Raw genomic sequence first — 19,820 nt, forward strand, 5'->3', positions numbered from 1 at the left:
GTTTTGGACTCGGTTTACTTACCGTACCACATACCTATTCCTTTTCGAAGTCCGAAACGTTTTGGAAAGTGTCCCTTATGTATTCCTCTGGGGTTATGGTTTCAGTAACATTGGTTTCAACATTTATGGGATTACCTAAGATATAATGTTTGATTCATTGACCATTCACACCTTCGGATCTGTGCCTTCGAAGTTGTTGATTTTTATGGCACCGGAACGATAGACCTCGTCGATAACGTAAGGCCCTTCCCATTTAGTGAGAAGTTTTCTTGCAAAAAATCTTAAACGAGAGTTGAATAGCAACACATAGTCACCTACATTAAACTCATGCTTTTGTATCCTTTTGTCATGCCATCTTTTAACCTTTTCTTTAAACAGTTTGGCATTCTCATAGGCATGGGTTCTCCATTCATCAAGTGAGCTAATATCAAATAGCCTCTTCTCACCGGCAAGTTTGAAATCATAATTGAGCTCTTTAATGGCCCAATATGCCTTATGTTCTAGTTCAAGAGGTAAGTGACATGCTTTTCCATAAACATTTTATACGGAGACATACCCATAGGATTCTTATATGCAGTTCTATAGTCCCATAATGCATCATCAAGTTTCCTGGACCAATTCTTTCTAGATCTATTAACAGTCTTTTGCAAAATTAATTTGAGCTCTCTATTACTAAGTTCTACTTTACCACTAGATTGTGGATGGTACGGAGACGCAATTCTATGATTAACATCATAGTTAGCAAGCATTTTACGAAAGGCACCATGAATAAAATGTGAACCACCATCAGTCATTAAATATCTAGGGACTCCAAACCTCGGAAAAATAACTTCTTTAAGCATCTTAATAGAGGTGTTATGATCAGCACTACTAGTTGGAATAGCTTCTACCCACTTAGTAACGTAATCAACAGCAACTAAAATATGTGTATACCCATTAGAGGAAGGAAACGGTCCCATATAATCAAAGCCCCAAACATCAAATGGTTCAATAACAAGTGAATAGTTCATACGCATTTCTTGACGTCTAGTAATATTACCAATTCATTGACATTCATCACAAGACAAGACAAACTTACGGGCATCTTTGAAGAGAGTAGGCCAATAAAAACCGGATTGCAATACTTTATGTGCAGTTCTGTCTCCAGCGTGGTGTCCTCCATAAGCCTCGGAGTGACACTTGCGTAGGATCTATTCCTGTTCATGCTCAGGTATACAACATCTAATAACTCCATCTACTCCTTTATAAAGGTGTGGGTCATCCCAGAAGTAATGTCTTAAATCATAGAATTTTTTTTCTTCTGGTGGTATGTGAAACTAGGTGGTATAAATTTACCAACAATGTAATTAGCATAATCAACATACCATGGAGCAGTACGAGAAGCATTTATAACAGCTAATTGTTCATCTGGAAAGCTATCATCAATAGGTAGTGGGTCATGAAGAAAATTCTCTAACCTAGATAAGTTATCTGCAACGGAGTTCTCAGCTCCCTTTCTATCAATAATATGCAAATCAAATTCTTGCAGCAAGAGAAGCCATCTAATAAGTCTAGGTTTAGCATCTTTCTTTTCCATAAGATATTTAATAGCAGCATGATCAGTGTGAACAATTACTTTAGAATCAACAATACAACTGCTAAAAATTCTTTTTTAGTAGTAGCATAATTTCTCTGGGCACTGTCTAGAGTTTTACTAGCATATTGAATAACATTTAATTTCTTATCAACTCTTTGTCCTAGAACAGCACCTACAACATAATCACTAGCATCACACATAATTTCAAAGGGTAAATTCCAATCAGGTGGCTGAACTATAGGTGCAGAAACCAAGGCTTTCTTAAGTATTTCAAATGCTTCTACGCAATCATCATCAAAGATAAAAGGAACATCTTTTTGTAAGAGATTAGTCAGAGGCCTAGAAATTTTTGAGAAGTCTTGAATGAACCTCCTATAAAAACCGGCATGACTAAGGAATCTTCTTATACCTTTAATGTCCTTAGGACACGGCATCTTTTCAATAGCATCAACTTTTCCTTTATCGACTTCAATACCTCTTTTAGAAATTTTGTGCCCCAGGACAATACCTTCGTTAACCATAAAGTGGCACTTCTCCCAATTCAAGACAATATTAGTTTCTTCACATCTCTGCAAAACTCGATCAAGGTTGCCCAAGCAATCAACAAAAGAAGTTCCATATACGGAGAAATCATCCATGAAAACCTCAACAATCTTTTCACAAAAATCAGAGAATATAGCCATCATGCATCTTTGAAAGGTAGCAGGTGCATTGCATAAACCAAAAGGCATACGTCTATAAGCAAAGGTACCGAAAGGGCAAGTAAAAGTGGTCTTTTCTTGATCCTCTTTTGACACATGTATTTGAGAGAAACCAGAATAACCATCTAGAAAGCAAAAATGCGTATGTTTGGATAATCTTTCTAGCATTTGATCAATGAAAGGTAAAGGGTAATGATCCTTTTTAGTAGCTTTATTTAGTTTGCGGAAATCAATTATCATTCTATAACCTATAACGATTCTTTGTGGGATCAATTCATCTTTATCATTAGGGACAACAGTAATGCCTCCCTTCTTAAGGACACAATGGACAGGACTTACCCAGTGACTATCAGCAACGGGATAAATTACACCTTCCTCCAAAAGCTTTAGTATTTCTTTTCTTACCACTTCTTTCATCTTGGGATTTAACCATCGTTGGTGATCAACAACAGGTTTAGCGTCTTTCTCCAATTTTATTTTGTGCTGACATGGAGTGGGACTAATGCCCTTAAGATCATCAAGAGTATGTCCAATAGCAGCACTGTGCTTCTTCAGAGTTTTCAATAATTTCTTTTCTTCATGCTCTGAAAGGTTAGCACTGATAATAACAGGATATATCTTTTTCTCATCAAGATAAGCATATTTAAGAGTATCAAGTAATGGTTTAAGCTCAAACATGGGATCACCCGTGGGTGAGGAGGATCCCCTAGGATTTCAACAGGCAAGTTGTGTTTCAAAATAGGTCCCTACTTAAAGAATACTTCATCTATTTCCCTTCTTTCAATCATAAACATATCATTTTCATGGTCGAGCAAATACTGTTCTAAAGGATCGTTAGGAGGCACGACAATAGAAGCAAGACCAATAATTTCATCTTTACTAGGTAATTCTTTATCATATGGTTGTCTACGAAATTTAGCAAAATTAAACTCATGAGACATATCCCCCAAACCAATAGTAACAACATCCATTTTGCAGTCTATCCTAGCATTAACAGTATTCAAGAAGGGTCTACCATATATAATGGGACAAAAGTTATCTTGTGGGGAACCAAGAACAAGAAAATTAGCAGGATATTTAACTTTCCCACACAAGACTTCAACATCTCTAACAATCCCAATTGGTGAAATAGTGTCTCTATTGGCAAGCTTAATTGTAACATCAATTTCCTCTATCTCAGTAGGTGCAATATCATGCATAATTTCTTTGTATAAGGAATGAGGTATTGCACTTGCACTAGCACCCATATCACACAAGCCATGATAACAATGATTTCCTATTTTAACAGAAATAACAGGCATGCCTACAACAGGTCTATGTTTATTTTTAGTATCAGGTCTAGCAATTTTAGCAGCTTCATCACAGAAGTAAATAACATGCCCATCAATATTATCGGCCAAGAGATCTTTAACCATAGCAATACTAGGTTCAACTTTAATTTGCTCAGGGGGTGTAGGTGTTCTAGTGTAACTCTTACGAACCACAGTTGAAGCTTTAGCATGATCCTTTATTCTAACAGGGAAAGGTGGTTTCTCAATATATGCGGTAGGAACAACAGGATAAACATTATAAGTGATAGTCTTTTCTTCATCTTTAATAGGTGCAACTACTTTTACTTTAATGGGAGTATTATATTTAAACCACTTCTCCTTAGGGAGATCAACATGAGTAGCAAGGGATTCACAGAAAGAAGCTACTATCTCAGAGTCAAGTCCATATTTAGTGCTAAATTCACGGAAAACATCGGTATCCATAAAAGATTTAACACAATCAAACTTAGGTGTTATACCTAACTCTTACCTTCGTCGAGATCCCAATCTTCAGAGTTGTGTTTAATTCTTTCCAATAAATCCCATTTGAATTCAATAGTCTTCATCATAAAAGAACCAGTACAAGAAGTATCGAGCATGGAGCGATTATTGACAGAAAGCCAAGCATAAATTTTTTTAATAATAATTTCTCTTGAGAGCTCATGATTGGGGCATGAATATAACATTGACTTAAGCCTCCCCCAAGCTTGAGCGATGCTTTCTCCTTCGCGAGGCCAAAAATTATATATATAATTACAATCACGATGAACTAGATGCATAGGATAAAACTTCTGATGAAATTCCAATTTCAGTCGGTTGTAGTTCCATGATCCCATATCATCACATAGCCTAAACCAAGTCAATGCCTGCAAGCTTAAATAATCCACAAACTTCATCCACATAGATTAGGTGCAAATTGGGATGCAATGTTCCATCTCCTATAAAAGGATTAGCTAGCAGTTTCTCTATCATACCTGAAGGAATTTCAAAGTAAACATTTTCAGTAAGTTCAGTAGGTTGAGGAGCAACTATTTGCTCTACTGGTCGGGGTGAAGATACCCCGAACAAGCCCCTCAAAGGATTACTTTCCATAGTAACAAGTGACAGTGAATTTCAGCACACTATATAAATTTTTCCTTACCAAATTCCACATACCAAAGGCGCTTCACTCCCCGGCAACGGCGCTAGAAAAGAGTCTTGATGACCCACAAGTGTAGGGGATCTATCTAGTACATTCGATAAGTAAGAGTGTCGAACCCAACGGCGGCAGAAGGAAATGACAAGCAGTTTTCAGTAAGGTATTCTCTGCAAGCACTAAAATTATCGGCAACAAATAGTTTTTTGATAAGGTAATTTGTAACGGGAAACAAGTAATGAAAGTAAATAAGGTACAGAAAGATGTCCCAATCCTTTTTGTACAAAAGTACAAGCCTGGACAAACTCTTATATGAAGGAAAACGCTCCTGAGGACACATGGGAATTATCGTCAAGCTAGTTTTCATCACGCTCATATGATTCGCGTTCGTTACTTTGATAATTTGTTATGTGGGTGGACCGGTGCTTGGGTTCTGCCCTTCCTTGGACAAACATGCCACTTATGATTAACCCCTATTGCAAGCATCCGCAACTACAAAAGAAGTATTAAGGTAAACCTAACCATAGCATGAAACATATGGATCCAAATCAGCCCCTTACGAGGCAACGCATAATCTAGGGTTTAAGCTTCTATCACTCTAGCAACCCATCATCTACTTATTACTTCCCAATGCCTTCCTCTAGGCCCAAACAATGGTGAAGTGTCATGTAGTCGACGTTCACATAACACCACTAGAAGAAAGACAACATACATCTCATCAAAATATCGGACGAATACCAAATTCACATGACTACTTATAGCAAGACTTCTCCCATGTCCTCAGGAACAAACGTAACTACTCACAAATCATATTCATGTTCATAATCAGAGAGGTATTAATATGCATAAAGGATCTGAACATATGATCTTCCACCAAATAAACCAACTAGCATCAACTACAAGGAGTAATCAACACTACTAGCAACCCACACGTACCAATCTGAGGTTTTGCGACAAAGATTGGATACAAGAGATGAACTAGGGTTTTAGAGGAGATGGTGATGGTGAAGATGTTGATGGAGATTGACCCCCTCCCGCTGAGAGGATCGATGGTGATGATTTCCCCCTCCCGGAGGGATGTTTCCCCGCCAGAACAGCTCCGCCGGAGCCCTAGATTGGTTCCGCCAAGGTTCCGCCTCGTGGCGGCGGTGTTTCGTCCCGAAAGCTTCCTTCTGATTTTTTTTGGATGAGAGACTTCATATAGAAGAAGATGGGCACCGGGGGACTACCAGGGGGCCCACGAGACAGGGGGCACGCCCAGGGGGTAGGGCGCGCCCCCACCCTCGTGGCCAGGGTGTGGGCCCCCTCTGGTTAATTCTTTCGCTAATATTTTTTATTAATTCCAAAACGTGCCTCTGTGATGTTTCAGGACTTTTGGAGTTGTGCAGAATAGGTCTCTAATATTTGCTCCTTTTCCAGCCCAGAATTCCAGCTGCCGGCATTCCCCCTCTTCATGCAAACCTTGTAAAATAAGAGAGGATAGGCATAAGTATTGTGACATAATGTGTAATAATAGCCCATAATGCAATAAATATCGATATAAAAGCACGATGCAAAATGGACGTATCAAGCTCGCACACAACAGTGCCTACACATCTCTTCCAGCATCTCTTTGCCGTCGTTGCTGAACGACTAGTCGGAGACGAAGATGACCGCAGCCTCGGCCATAGAGCTAGCACCAATGGAAAAGCACGCATGCTCCACGCACACGAGCATGTACAGAGTGCCCACGACGTGGTGCGTCCCCAGTCGCCTCTATTCCTTCTGCGCACGTTGTCTATCAAGGTGGCTGCATGCCTAATTATGATGTGGTGAGATCTTCTAGGGCTCAGATGATGACGAGGAAAATTATGGGGAGTGGGCTCTCATGCAAGAGCCTAGCTATATGCGGATTCCTAGACAAATAGAATAAATATGAAGAAAGAGAAAGAGAGAAGGTTGAAAAAAGTACTAAGTGATGTTATAGCCAACCTTGTAGCCCACACTACTATATGAGTGACTAATAGCAATGTGCCCGTGCATTGCAATGGATCCAAAATAGAATAATACATGTTCACAAACTTGAAAGAAAAACACTCTAGTTTGGTGTATAGCACAAAAAATATACTCGTATTAGGTTTCAGTCAAAATATACTCCTCGTGGCTGTTTTGATGAGGTGGGGGAGGGATGTGGTCGGTTTCAAGATACTAAGGGGTTTCTGCAAATTGGAGCAGAGAAGTGGGGTCTTGTTGCAAAAATGCCACGACTTACAACATAGTCGTACATGCAGATCTAATTGTCAGAAATGATGGATGACAGACACACCATCATCACCAACTGAGTCTTTTATAGGATTATAGGAGCCGAGATAAATGATGGCTATACATGACATGGCAGTTTCTTATAGCCATCAGCTGGCTATACTATTAACTATGCTCTTAGGCTGGTCATAGTGTAGAGTAACTTAGACTAGTGTCATGCATATGAAACTAGTCTAAGTGACTACCTCCATAATGCAAAGTAACATAGTAGTAGAGTCATACTAGTTGGCTTCATTTATTACCTTGTAGACTCATCCTCTCTTGGTAAGCGCTATGTTATAGTAACATATGTTTTTCTCGAATACACATGATTGTGCGTATCATTCATTAAAGAAGAGTGGGGAAAGAGCCCCAAATCTACGGTTACAAGCTTATTTACATGCGGAATTAATCTGGCACCACCCTAGTTTCTACAATGGACTACTCACTTGTGCCCCACACTACATATTATGTTACTCTAAAGACATCTCTCCTCATTAAATACATGCCACATAAGAAAACTTGTCTTGGACTGCGCTATGTTACTACCTAGGAGTATGTTACTCCCACTATCAACTGCTGCACGTCCACCGTAGCAAAAGTTTCTCCTCGTGTTGTGAGCCACCGCGCACACATTGGCGAGGGAGAAGGCGTAGTAAACAACCTTCTCGTCGTTCTGCGAGTTGCTGCGTGTTGGCAGAAGGATGAACAAAGCTCACATCAATAAAAAACAGTGGAAGAGCATAGATTCCCGACGACCGAGAAGGAGCAAGGAACCTCGTGGTGGAGCGTCTGCACTCATAATATTTTATATTATTCAGCGATATAAAATCAACCAATCATCTCCATAGTGGACTGCAAGAGTATGAAACACGGCAGCCCAGTGTAGCTACATCCTACTACATGGCTAACCCACACTATCACCATTTTTCTTGGCCTCCGTGCGACACCTAGCTCTAGTAATCCAGCAGCCCGTATCGCTTCTCGCTCCTCGTCTCTCTCAAAGTGCGGCGGGATGGAGTTTTTGCCATCTATTGAGGTCGGTTAACTCATCACATGTTACCGACATGATAAGAGCATTCTAAAAAATACTATACTCTATTGCTATGCCAAGAAGAGGAAGCACTTTGACCGACGGACCAAACGAGACAGGCGTGTCGTGCCGTGAATGGGTCCAGTTTCTCGTTTTGAACTCGTTTAGAACACTTGGTTTTGACTATTGATAAGAATTTATATAGGGCCTAATGTATTCTTCGAGGATGCCTTTGAATATTGATAAGAATTTATATAATTTAAAAATTATATCATTCGAAGATCCTTTCATGTTCCGTTTTCAAAAAAAAGATCCTTTCACGTACGAATTTGACTGTATGCTTTGAGCAACTTGCATGTCCTATACTGCTCCTGTTTGGATACTCTAACTTAGCTAGAGGTTAGACTAACTCATGACTAACCCTGAACTAACTATAGCCAAAGAGGTGTTTGGGTGACAGGGCTAGATTGACAATAAATGCACTTGATGGAGAGAGAAAAGTGATTTTCCAGTGGGCCCAATGAGAACTATCTCCAATTAGCACCTCTTGGGTGGGATAGTTTTTTTTGGTGGGTTTGGTGCAACTTGCTCGAATTTAACCCTCATGATTGGATACTTTAGGGCTATTTGAGCCCCAACTAGCTCAAACTAAGTCTAACCCATGGATCCAAACAGGGCCAAAGTTAGTCTCGGAAAACACATTAAGCCCTATATACATGGACAGACGGAGTACATGATACTAGCAAACGCTCACCATTAGTAGTAGTTCATTGGTTGGTTTCGATTTTTGATTCAGTTGCCGTGCTGCTACCGCCAATATTCGTGTGTGGTTGTTTCTAGAGTAAAAAAGGAGGTACTAGTACTTACTGTGGGAAAGGTGAAGTGATGGTTGCTTCGCCCGACCAACTTATTACTCTGGGAATATGGGAGTACCAGCGGACTTAAGGAATAGAGAAATGATGGTTGCTTCGTCCGAGCAACTTACTGTGGTGAAGGCGGGCTCTGCGATTTGATTGCTCACTAGTCATTACTACTGCGACGCAACGACCGGGGTGAATCTTTCCCTGCAGTTGTGCACTCAGTATTGCTGCATGGCAGGTGGAGCAGGATGAAGGATGTCCCACATGTCGGTGAAATGGAGTTGAATTGTTTCTGGCATTGCTATCAATCCTTCAGGATTTGTTTAGATGTACGCATAATTTTTAATGAAATTGTACTGTGATGCTATGAAGGTTTCAACTTTGGTTCCCGTAGGAAAAAAAGGTATCAACTTAGGATTCATGTGTCCTCTTGCCTCAAGATTATCTCGTTACAACATTCCATCAAATACAAATGAAACTACCATGGCTGCTAATGCATCTCAATGGTTCGTAGAGCAGCGCCAATATTCACATCACAACTAAAGACAAAGTTGTGAGAAGGTGTACAAATAAATAAAAATATAATATTGATCGATGTGGTTCGTAGGCATGGCTCAATTTCCTGGGCACAGTGTTCATTGCTTGGCAGCTAGTTTCACCCAGCTGTGTAGCCAAAAAAGAGGTGTATGGAGAACACCACAATCCGATCATTTTGTGCAGCTCCACTAAAATCGAGCGGACCTTCCCTGTTTGCAAAGATATCCAGTCAGTGTGATTACAATAATAGTGGAACTAGATGATGAAACATAACACACACAAATAGAAGCCGATCACCTCTGCGATCTCTCTTTAGGAATAATTACTTGTTGGAGAAGATTAGGCACGGAGTTGGATGAGGAGGGTAGCAAAACCAATCTCCCTTTCTGCAGTCCCATAGAAATCTAGAAACGTTGCCCGTGTGACATTTTGGTGGAACTGCACAAAAAACTCTTAAGAAAAAAGTGATTTGTGCAGTTTACCAAAAGGGCGCAATAGCAACAAGGTGAAAATGAATAGCCCTGTTTGCAAAAGGAGGTAGAAAGGAAACAATTACTGCCCTATAACACAAGTTGAAAACACATACGCCGAAAAAAAAGAAGCATATTCCATGTAATAAGGGAAAGATAGCAGCATGGTGGTTTATCAAAAAAGGTTTGAGGACGAGATTGCAAGATGGAAAGTACACCAGCCAAGATACCTTTTAAGCAAACAAATAAAGAAGATCCACATGCAGCAATGCGGGAAGATGGGTAGTGGAGCAAGGCCGGAGGAAGTTGTACCTGAGGGTAGTCGGGATGTTACTAGGAGGGCACCGGCGGCAGTGATCTTCCCATACTGCGGAAGGCAGCAAGTGGTGAAGGCCCTACCACGCCGGAGCTTGGTCAGAGAGAACGGCGTGTACCGCAGATCGGGACGTGCTGCCTCAACGCCGTCGAACGGAGAAACGATGCACATCCTCCCTTTCCGCCGGCGGACGAGATGCGGCCGAATCACTGACCAACGGTGAGAGAGAGAGGCCACCGTCGCCTTGTGTGAGATGGTGTGACAAGAGACAAACCCCGGCAGGCAGGCTCCGTTCTATATAGTGGAGCGGATTTTTCCATTTTCCCCACGACAATCGTTTTATATTATGTACGTGCCATTGAGGAATATATAACTTTATTTAATACTAACGCGTCAAGTCGAACTTTGTTCCGTCTAGGTGTGGTACCCGACCCTCGTTCGAGTAAACAACCGCTACACACGTCAAATTATCACGTGGGCTGCCTTTTCCTACAGGAACGAACTCCACCGTGTACCCGCGCGGGTGTGGCCGGGAACAAGATGTGAGTACGTGCATCCTGCGTGCACCTCTTCTTTACATGCAGGTACGTACGTGGGTGGGTGTGAGAGAGATGGTTTGTGCGAAAGAAAGGCGATGTGTCGATGATATCTCAAACAAAAAAACGTAACATATGCAATGTCTGTGAAATAGAGTCATGGACATGAGATATCGATAGAATTGAAAATAGGGACAAAGTGTGTGGCTGCGCGATCGATAAAGAGTGCCATCGAATTTTTGTTTGCCCACGTCAAAGATACAGGGCGGCTGGCCTACTGGAATTTGAGAGGGCAGAGGTTCAGTTTTTCTCTGTGGCATGGATACCTACCTACAACGTTCGACTATCGGTGTGTGTGGGGGGGGGGGGGCAGAGACCGATCGACTAATATGTGTGTGGGGAAGGAGAGGGACCTAGCTATGTATTGAGGGAGATCGATCGACATCCGTGGATATGTGTAGCAGAGGAATAAGGTTGGGAGAAAGACAGAGGTAGAGCGTCGGAGGGTTGGTGGTGGAGTGGCGTCTCACAAATGGTGGGAGAGGCCTCCTAGACAAATGGAGGGTATGAGTGCAATATCAATAAGAGAGTGTGGGGGATGTCTGTCTGTCTATGCACGTGCGTGTGAGAGACGGGTCGGGAGGTATGCAAGGATGATGAGGGGAGACAATATGGTTGTGGTAAGCATACATAACTACATAGGAAGATCAACTGTCGTGTGTCCGAGAAAGGGAGAGACATAACTAGTGAGGTATGTCTATCGGTGCGTGGGGAAAATGAATTATAGTCGACCAGGCTATATGTAGGGAGATTGGTACATATACATGCATGCATGTGTTAGAAGCAATTATGGTCCGGAGAGACAGACAGGGGGAGAGGGGTGCGGCTAGGAGGTGGTGCGAGAGGCCTACCATGTCGATGGGGGAGGAGTGTGCGAGTATGAGATCGATAAAAAGAGGGGCGGGAGTGTGCACCTACGTGGAACCGTATTGGACATAGGGGGCATGGACGGTGAGAAGAGAAGAGGGGGAGTATGTGTTTGTGGTAGGCATACTTGGCTAGAGACGTATATCGACCGGTGTGTGCCGGAAAGAAGGAGCCGGGGGGCCTATACACACCGCGGGTGAATGACCTAAAGAGAAATAAAGAACATGCGCGATGGAGGGGACGCTGAGGGAGGGTGAGAGGGGGGCGGGCGTGTGCATGCACGATAGAAAGTTAGAGCTAGCTAGCTACAAAGAGAAGAGGATCGTGAAGGTGTAAAAGATGAACAAAGATCATAATTCATTATAAAAAAGTGGATGCGGATACTTGAAGATGATACCATAATGTAGAACATTGATTATAATTTGGGCTCAGGGCTAAATACTTTTCATAATGTAGGGGGCAGGGCACTATACTTTGTGTGATAAGCACGGTGTACATATGGAACAAGGTTTAGATTATGAATATATAGTTAGTACATCAAATGTACTATTATTTGGAATCAACATCAAGTGTATTCAAAAAATTGAATTCGAGTTCAGATAGTACACATAGTTCATATCTATCTCTACAGTAATCATGTGGTGTTTTGTTAAGGTAATACACGAATGATGGTTGAAGTTGGCAACAATCATGATTGTAGATTCTTATTGAAATAGAGAAACGAATTCAAATTTAGTTCGAATTGCAGCAGTAGTATAGACATTTGGAATGCACTAAAATGTGTGTATGAGTGGGTTACATGCATTATACAGGAAACGAAAAAATTTAATTGGACATAACATGTTGGTATGAGTAGCTTTGAATAGCATTTGTATAGTAAAATGGGACAAGACTCTCTCTTTGTGAGGTGTGAATAGTTTTATTTTTTTCTTTTTTTCATTGAGGGAAGTGCAAATTGATTTGGTACGTACAAGTACAATATTACACGTTAGGCTTGTCCCTAAAATTCAACCCGCACCTTGTTATATCCTGAAAATTCAGATATCGTGCTCCCAAAACTGGCGCCTTGCTATCCCGAAATTACAATGCGCGCGAAAACTCCATCTAGCTGCCAAATCCCGACACGCGAAATCCCCCTTCTAACCCCGAGCCGAAAGGGCCGCTAGTTCAAATCGGTGGTGGTACTTTTGTAACACACCCTACATTTTGGACAATTGCGTCCATGGTTCCCCCTCCCATCGCCTCCTTTTCGCCATTTGAAATCCCAGGACGCCATAACCTCTCCACTCTAGCCGCGAAACCCCACCCTCCTCCGTCCGCTACCTCACCGCTGCCTAGTCGGAGCCTCTTCCCCGACGATGTCATCCACCACAATAGCTTGACGTCCCTCATCCACCTCCCTAGATGAGGATCCGTCGTCCGTCTCGTCGTCCCGCCGGTTCAACTGCCCCGTCCTCCACCTCCAAGGAGCTGCTCCGATGATCGCCTCATCTATCGCAGCTGCTCCATCCCCACAGCGCCGCCTTAACCTGCTCCACCGAAACCGCAACATCCTCACCGACTCCTCGGACGAAGCCGAGGCCTACTCGGCGCCACCAAAGAGGTTGTACACTAATCTCATCGCACCTTCTCCTTAACTCGACCTCCCGGCGCAGACGGTGCTCCATCCCACGCCCCCATGGAGCGGCTACCTCGAAGCCGGAGCCGCGGGCGACATCTCCACGGCGACTCTCCCCAGTGCGAGGCCCCTTCGGCGGATCTGCTGCTGCTGCTGCTCCAGCTTTTGCTCGCTCGCTCGCTCGATCGCCCAGCTGCTGCTGCTCTGGCTCTCGCTCGCTCGCTCGCGCTGTTGCTGCTGCTGCTCCAGCTCTTGCTCACGCTGCTGCTGCTGCTCGCCCCCTCGCTCGTGCTGCTGCTCTGCTCTGATTGAGCTACACTTCAGTCAACTGAATCGACTTTTGGGTCAGTCGATTTTCAGGGGGTGGGGGGGCTCGCCGGAGTTAAGGAAGAACCACCCGCAGCGGGGGGGGGGGAGGGCTCGCCGGAGAGGTATCCCACTATCTTAGGGTTTTGGGTGGGGCCGGTGCTCGCCGGCGGTGGGAGGCGCGGTGGTGGGGCGGTGGCGTGGGGATCACCGGAGAAAAAGCTTGGCGCGCGGGAGGGGGGGGGGCTGGGGCTAGATGGCTGGCCGGGCGGCGGCGGACCGGCGGTGGGGAGGTTTTTCGGGGCGGCGAGGAGGCGGCAGACCGGTGGTGGGGAGTTGTTTCGGGGCGGCGAGGCGGCGGCGGACCGGCGGTGGGGAGTTGTTTCAGGGCGGCGAGGCGGCGCAGGGTTCGGCCGGTGGTGGTTGGCGGCTCAGGGGGTTGTAGGTTGAAGATGAAGTGCAGGCCCTCCCTAAACTATCCCATGTGAACTGCCTCTCTGCTACCTTTCGATTCAGTTTTGACAGTAACATTCAGATTCCATAGTAAATTTCAGTTTTGACAGTTAAGTTTGGAGTCAACGGTTTTTACCTCATCTGTTGTAGTCAGGTGCTTTTTGGTGATGTAAATTTTACATCTATCACTTTTTGGTAATGCATTTTACATCATCTATTGGAGATGCTATTAGAATCCCACTTGAGATTAACGATGTCTGTCTTGTGCAGCTTCAGCCTTGACGTCTTATGGCTCACCGGACCTGCTCGAACGACGGAACAATCCATCACAATAGAGCAGTGCCCTGGACGCCGTCTACAGATTCCTCAGATCTTCCTCCACACCTCCGGCAGCCACCTCTGCCTCAACTTCTTCAGCGACCAACCAATGATGCTAAGGTCGACACGGCTACGGCAAACAGGTTGTACATTTTTGCATCACTTATTACTCTGCATTCATGTCGATCCATTAGGGCTATTTTGGTTCAACGAAAAAACGTAGCAACAGGAAATTTCCCTATGGCACTCTATTATTTAATTATTCATGCATTTTGTTGAAAGGAATGGAGCAAAACATCCACCTGGACCTACTTTTCAAAATCCTATGCATGAAAACAAGACCAAGTGCATTAATGGCAGAATAACATTCTAATTGTACACGCTTCCATATGGTTTCACTTTATTTTGGCCATGTTTCTTTGCATTCCTCTGCTCTTCCAATTCATTTGAACCAAACACCCAAGTTGAAAGAAATCCTTTGTTTACAAATGCTTTGTTTACCAAGTGCATTCCTCTCCTAGTCCAGTGTTTTTCCTATCCCTGCGTTTTTAGAATCATGCAAGCCAAATGAGCCCTTACAGAATTACTTCAGTTACAGGTAGGTGTCGAAGGAAACTTTGTGTGGTTTGTCCTGCTCCTGCCGCGATGTCGTCCACCTCAACTGAGCTTCTCCATTGATAGAAGCATCCACCAAACTAGACATCACGACTCCTGGCCGTCTTTCGCCGCCTCAAATCTCCTTCCCTGTCGCCGGCACCCACCGCAACGACATCACCATCATCGACTTAGCAGATGAGCCTGAGGAGTACACGGGTCCACAAGAGAGGTCGCACTCTTTTGTTTCTGCTTATGTCATGCATTGCTTAAAATTACCTGCTACTTTATCATCCTACTCACCTCTTAGACTCCAAGTCAGGTCCAAATTAATGTTCAAACTTGAGTTCTAAATTAGTTGTGGGGCACATATCGAGGCAGCAATGAATAGTATCTCTGTCTAATATCTGGTTCACCTAGGGTATGCTTATGTTGTTCATCTTGGGCGGGACACAAATTGTAAAGCAATCATCATCTGTCTTTTATTAAATTAAAGCAATCATTAGTCTGCTATCATTATTTTTGGATCCATCCATTTGTTGTTAGCATCACTCTAGATTTGTGCATGCTCTCCTTACAGAATCTCACCATATTTTTTTCATATGCATGTCAGATATTGTGCACAGTCATGCTGAAGATGTAGAGAAAAAGAGAAGAGTTTTGCGTGGCAATACAATGTCATGCAGACATCGCTCCATGGTGGGTTCAATGGCAAACCCTCCCCCCCTCTCCAGACTGTAATCCAGAGGAAGATATCTGTTCTGAGGTGGATTCAGACGCAGCTGACCACTCCTATTTACTCCCCAAGGTGTTTTCTCTACCTTGGCATGATGATGTTAGTCATATCATTCATATGTTTCCTTGGAGTGCCTACTTTTTACATCATATATTTCATCTACTTAGTTTAGACATGTTCTGTAATGCCACATGTTTAGTTTCTATATCATATATGGGAATTGATAACCCACAAGTATAGCGGATCAATTGTAGCCTGTTTCGATAAGGAAGAGTTTCGAACCCAACGAGGAGATAAAGGTAGAACAAATATTCCCTCAAGTTCTATCGACCACCGATACAACTCTACGCACGCTTAACGTTCGCTTTACCTAGAACAAGTATGAAACTAGAAGTACTTTGTAGCTGTTGTTGGATAGGTTTGAAAGATAATAAAGAGCGCGTAAATAAAAACTAGGAGCTGTTTAGATAAAGAAATAACTAAGTTAGTTTTAGTAGAGAGCTTTTTGTCACACAAGAAAGTTATTTGTCCCTAGGCAATCGATAACTAGACCGGTAATCATTATTGCAATTTTATTTGAGGGAGAGGCATAAGCTAGCATACTTTCTCTTCTTGGATCATATGCACTTATGATTGGAACTCTAGCAAGCATCCGCAACTACTAAAGATCATTAATGTGAAACCCAACCATAGCATTAAAGCATCAAGTCCTCTTTATCCCATACGCAACAACCCCCTTACTCGGGTTTATGCTTCTGTCACTCAAGCAACCCACTATAAGCGAATCATGAACGTATTGCAACACCCTACAGCGGGAATCCCTCACGCTTGCGCGACACGGAGAGCACCATAGGACAGCACCAATAATAAAACATGCAACTCAAACCAATCACGATCATCAATTAACCCATAGGACAAAACGGATCTACTCAAACATCATAGGATAGCCATACATCATTGGGAAATAATATATAGCGTTGAGCACCATGTTTAAGTAGATATTACAGCGGGTAAAAGAGGGGTTACACCGCTGCGTAGAGGGGTGAACAGTTGGTGATGACGGCAGTGAAGTTGTTGGTGTAGATTGCGGTGACGATGATGGCCCCGGCGGCGTTCCGGCGCAACCGGGAGAGAGGAGGAGAGAGCCCCCCTTCTTCTTCTTCTTCCTTGACCTTCTCCCTAGATGGGAGAAGGTTTTCCCCTCTGGTCCTTGGTCTCCATGGCATGGGAGGGGTGAGAGCCCCTCCGAGATTGGATCTGTCTCTCTATCTCTCTCTGTTTCTGCGCTCCCAGATCTGGGCTTTCACCGTTTTTTATATTTCCGGAGATCCGTAACTCTGATTGGATTGAAATTTGAACACGATTTTTATCCGGATATTAGCTTTCTTGCGGCGAAAGAAGGGCAGCAACCGCCTTACGAGGTGTCCACGAGGGTCAGGGGCGCGCCCCCTGCCTTGTGGTCCCCACGGGCATCATCTCGCGTTGATTCCACTTCCCAAAATTCACATGTATTCCAAAAAAATTCTCCGTCAGTTTTTATCCCGTTTGGACTCCATTTGATATGGATTTTCTGCGAAACAAAAAAACATGCAACAAACAGGAACTGGCACTGGGCACTGGATCAATATGTTAGTCCCAAAAATAGTATAAAAATTATAGATACGACGGAGACGTATCAGGAAATATGCAGTCTCATGTCTTTTAGCCAGCCATAATATATGTGAAATCTTCAATGCCATCCTGTTTAACCAGGCATCATATATTTGAATGATATCTTGCCCATCCTTTTCTTCATTACATTTCCATTTGTCGACAATGTTTGTACATTAAACTACTCTTCCCGTGAATCAGCCATTTGGGTGGGAGATGGAAAAATATGGAGTGAAAACAAGGCCTTCAGAGCAGACAGTGCTACCTGTCGAAGCAGATATCTTGTTTGGTCTCGATAGCTACTTAGAGATGGATTCAGAGACAGGTGACCAGTCCAATTCCCCCACCAAGGTGTATGCTCTAACTTGGTACGGTTATACTGCTCATATCATGCATATGGTGTCTTGCATTGCATAGTTTAGACATCATATACACAATATTCAACACCATGTTCTTAGTTCAGACATCATATCGAATGCCCTATGTTTAGCATATAAATCACATATGTGAATTAAATCATGCGATCCTAATTACTTAGATAACATGTATGTCAATTATGTCATGCATCCTGTTTAGTTCTTCATCATATCTTTGAATTATGTTATGCTATGCTATCCAGTTTAGATAGACATCATATATGTCAAATTATGTCATGCTATCCGTTTTAGTTAAACAATATACATGTCAACTATTTAATTCCCTCTTTTTTCCACACTGTCTATTGCATTTGTCTCTCATACAATGTCTGTACATTCAACTATGTTTCCTGTTTATCAGCTATTTGAATTGGAGCGGGTGATGCCAGTATCTAGCGGAGTAAAAACATGGTCTTCAAATAAAACAGTGCTACCTCTTGGTGGAAATAGCACCCCGGTTGTACATGCACCAGAACCAGCCCTACCACACATAACCCAGACTCTCGCAGATTGTACCCCTACTGTGATGATCAGAGAACCAGCTTCACCCAATCTAACCCCAACCACAGCAGATAGTAACCCAGTTCCTGTTGACACAGCACCATCTCCATCACAGAGCTCCCAAACAAGAGCAGTTAGTAAGGCAGCTCCAGTGCCCAAAGGGCCAGTACTACCACGGCGAACCCCAACTCCACCAGTTAGTACGCCTATTCCTGTGGAGGAAGCACAACCAGCCAGTCGTAGTTTAGCATCTATCGCATTTGATGTTGTTAAATCCTATCTGCGTATCTTCCCATCTTCGAAATGTTATACTGAAGATGAAGGAAAATGCAAGTTGCAGGTGTTTGTCCAGGAGTAATGTGTAAGTAATGTTATTAATGGCAATTACTTTGCTTTGTCCCATACATTCTACCTCCATGATGGTTATAATACAGAAAATTTTCCCATTTTTCTCTATAGAGAAGGACCGATTTGGAAACTCAGGATGAGGTAACCTGTGCTAATACCTCTGCTATCTTCAAGAATGCTTGGTGGCAGTATCGGAATTACCTGAAGAATACATACTTCACTGGCAAAGAAACTCATCAAATTCCTTTACGTTCTCCTGAGACACATTTACTGGACGATGACTGGGAACGCCTTGTTCTGTACTGGTCCCGAGCCAAGAATGTGGTAAGGTCTATGAGCTCATTTTTGAAGTACTGTATTCTTGTTTCTTACTGTACTATGTTCATGTAGAACAAGTGCTTAAACCTGAAGAACAACTGTTCTAATTTAAGATTCCATTGCTATCGTGCATACTGCTTTGCTCTTGTATCACTGCATTTACTCATACAAACTTATTTTCAAATAGAAGTATCCAATTGAAACTCCAATGGCACAGCAGGTATGTTCACGCATGTTTCTTTAATAGGTTTGCTCTTATCAATAGCTCTGTCGATTTCAATTTCAATTGTGTATACAGTTGACTTCTCATATCATGCACATTACTAGCATCACAATAGAGCAAATAGTGTTGTTGTACATGTAGACCCGTCGCATCCATCTGAAATCTTGTTGTGCCGTGTAGTTTCCCACGCTTTGTATTCTTTCCCTTCTGCTTTGTCTTGAACTGATATGATTTGAACCGTGTCTCTATTTTGTTTTAGCAAGACAATGCAGTGACCATAGGACATAGATATATGTTTGTTTGATGCTTTTATTATGTACTAGTACTTGGCAATAGAAGACTTGGTAGTTTAATCCTGTCCACCTTACTAATGAACTGGTTCACCGAAATGAGTTTCATATACTAGTACATGCTAAACCTGTTATGTGTCTGCTTGTTTCTTCTTTTAGAATGCTGACAGAATATTGGGGAAGAGTGCCTTATTAAGGAATGGTAAAGGAAGTAATGCAGATAAGGTTCAGGATAGTGAGATCCTTGTTGGTCTCCAACAAAGCTAATAAAACAGCTAAGGAAGACTATCTTGAAGACAGTGAGACAACCGGAAAGTCCTGTCTTGGTTTAGTGTTCGGGTTACTGGCCACTACCGCTTGCACAAGCT

The sequence above is a fragment of the Aegilops tauschii genome, chromosome 4 (genome assembly GCF_002575655.3).
Source record: "Aegilops tauschii subsp. strangulata cultivar AL8/78 chromosome 4, Aet v6.0, whole genome shotgun sequence".
Lineage (NCBI taxonomy): Eukaryota > Viridiplantae > Streptophyta > Magnoliopsida > Poales > Poaceae > Aegilops > Aegilops tauschii.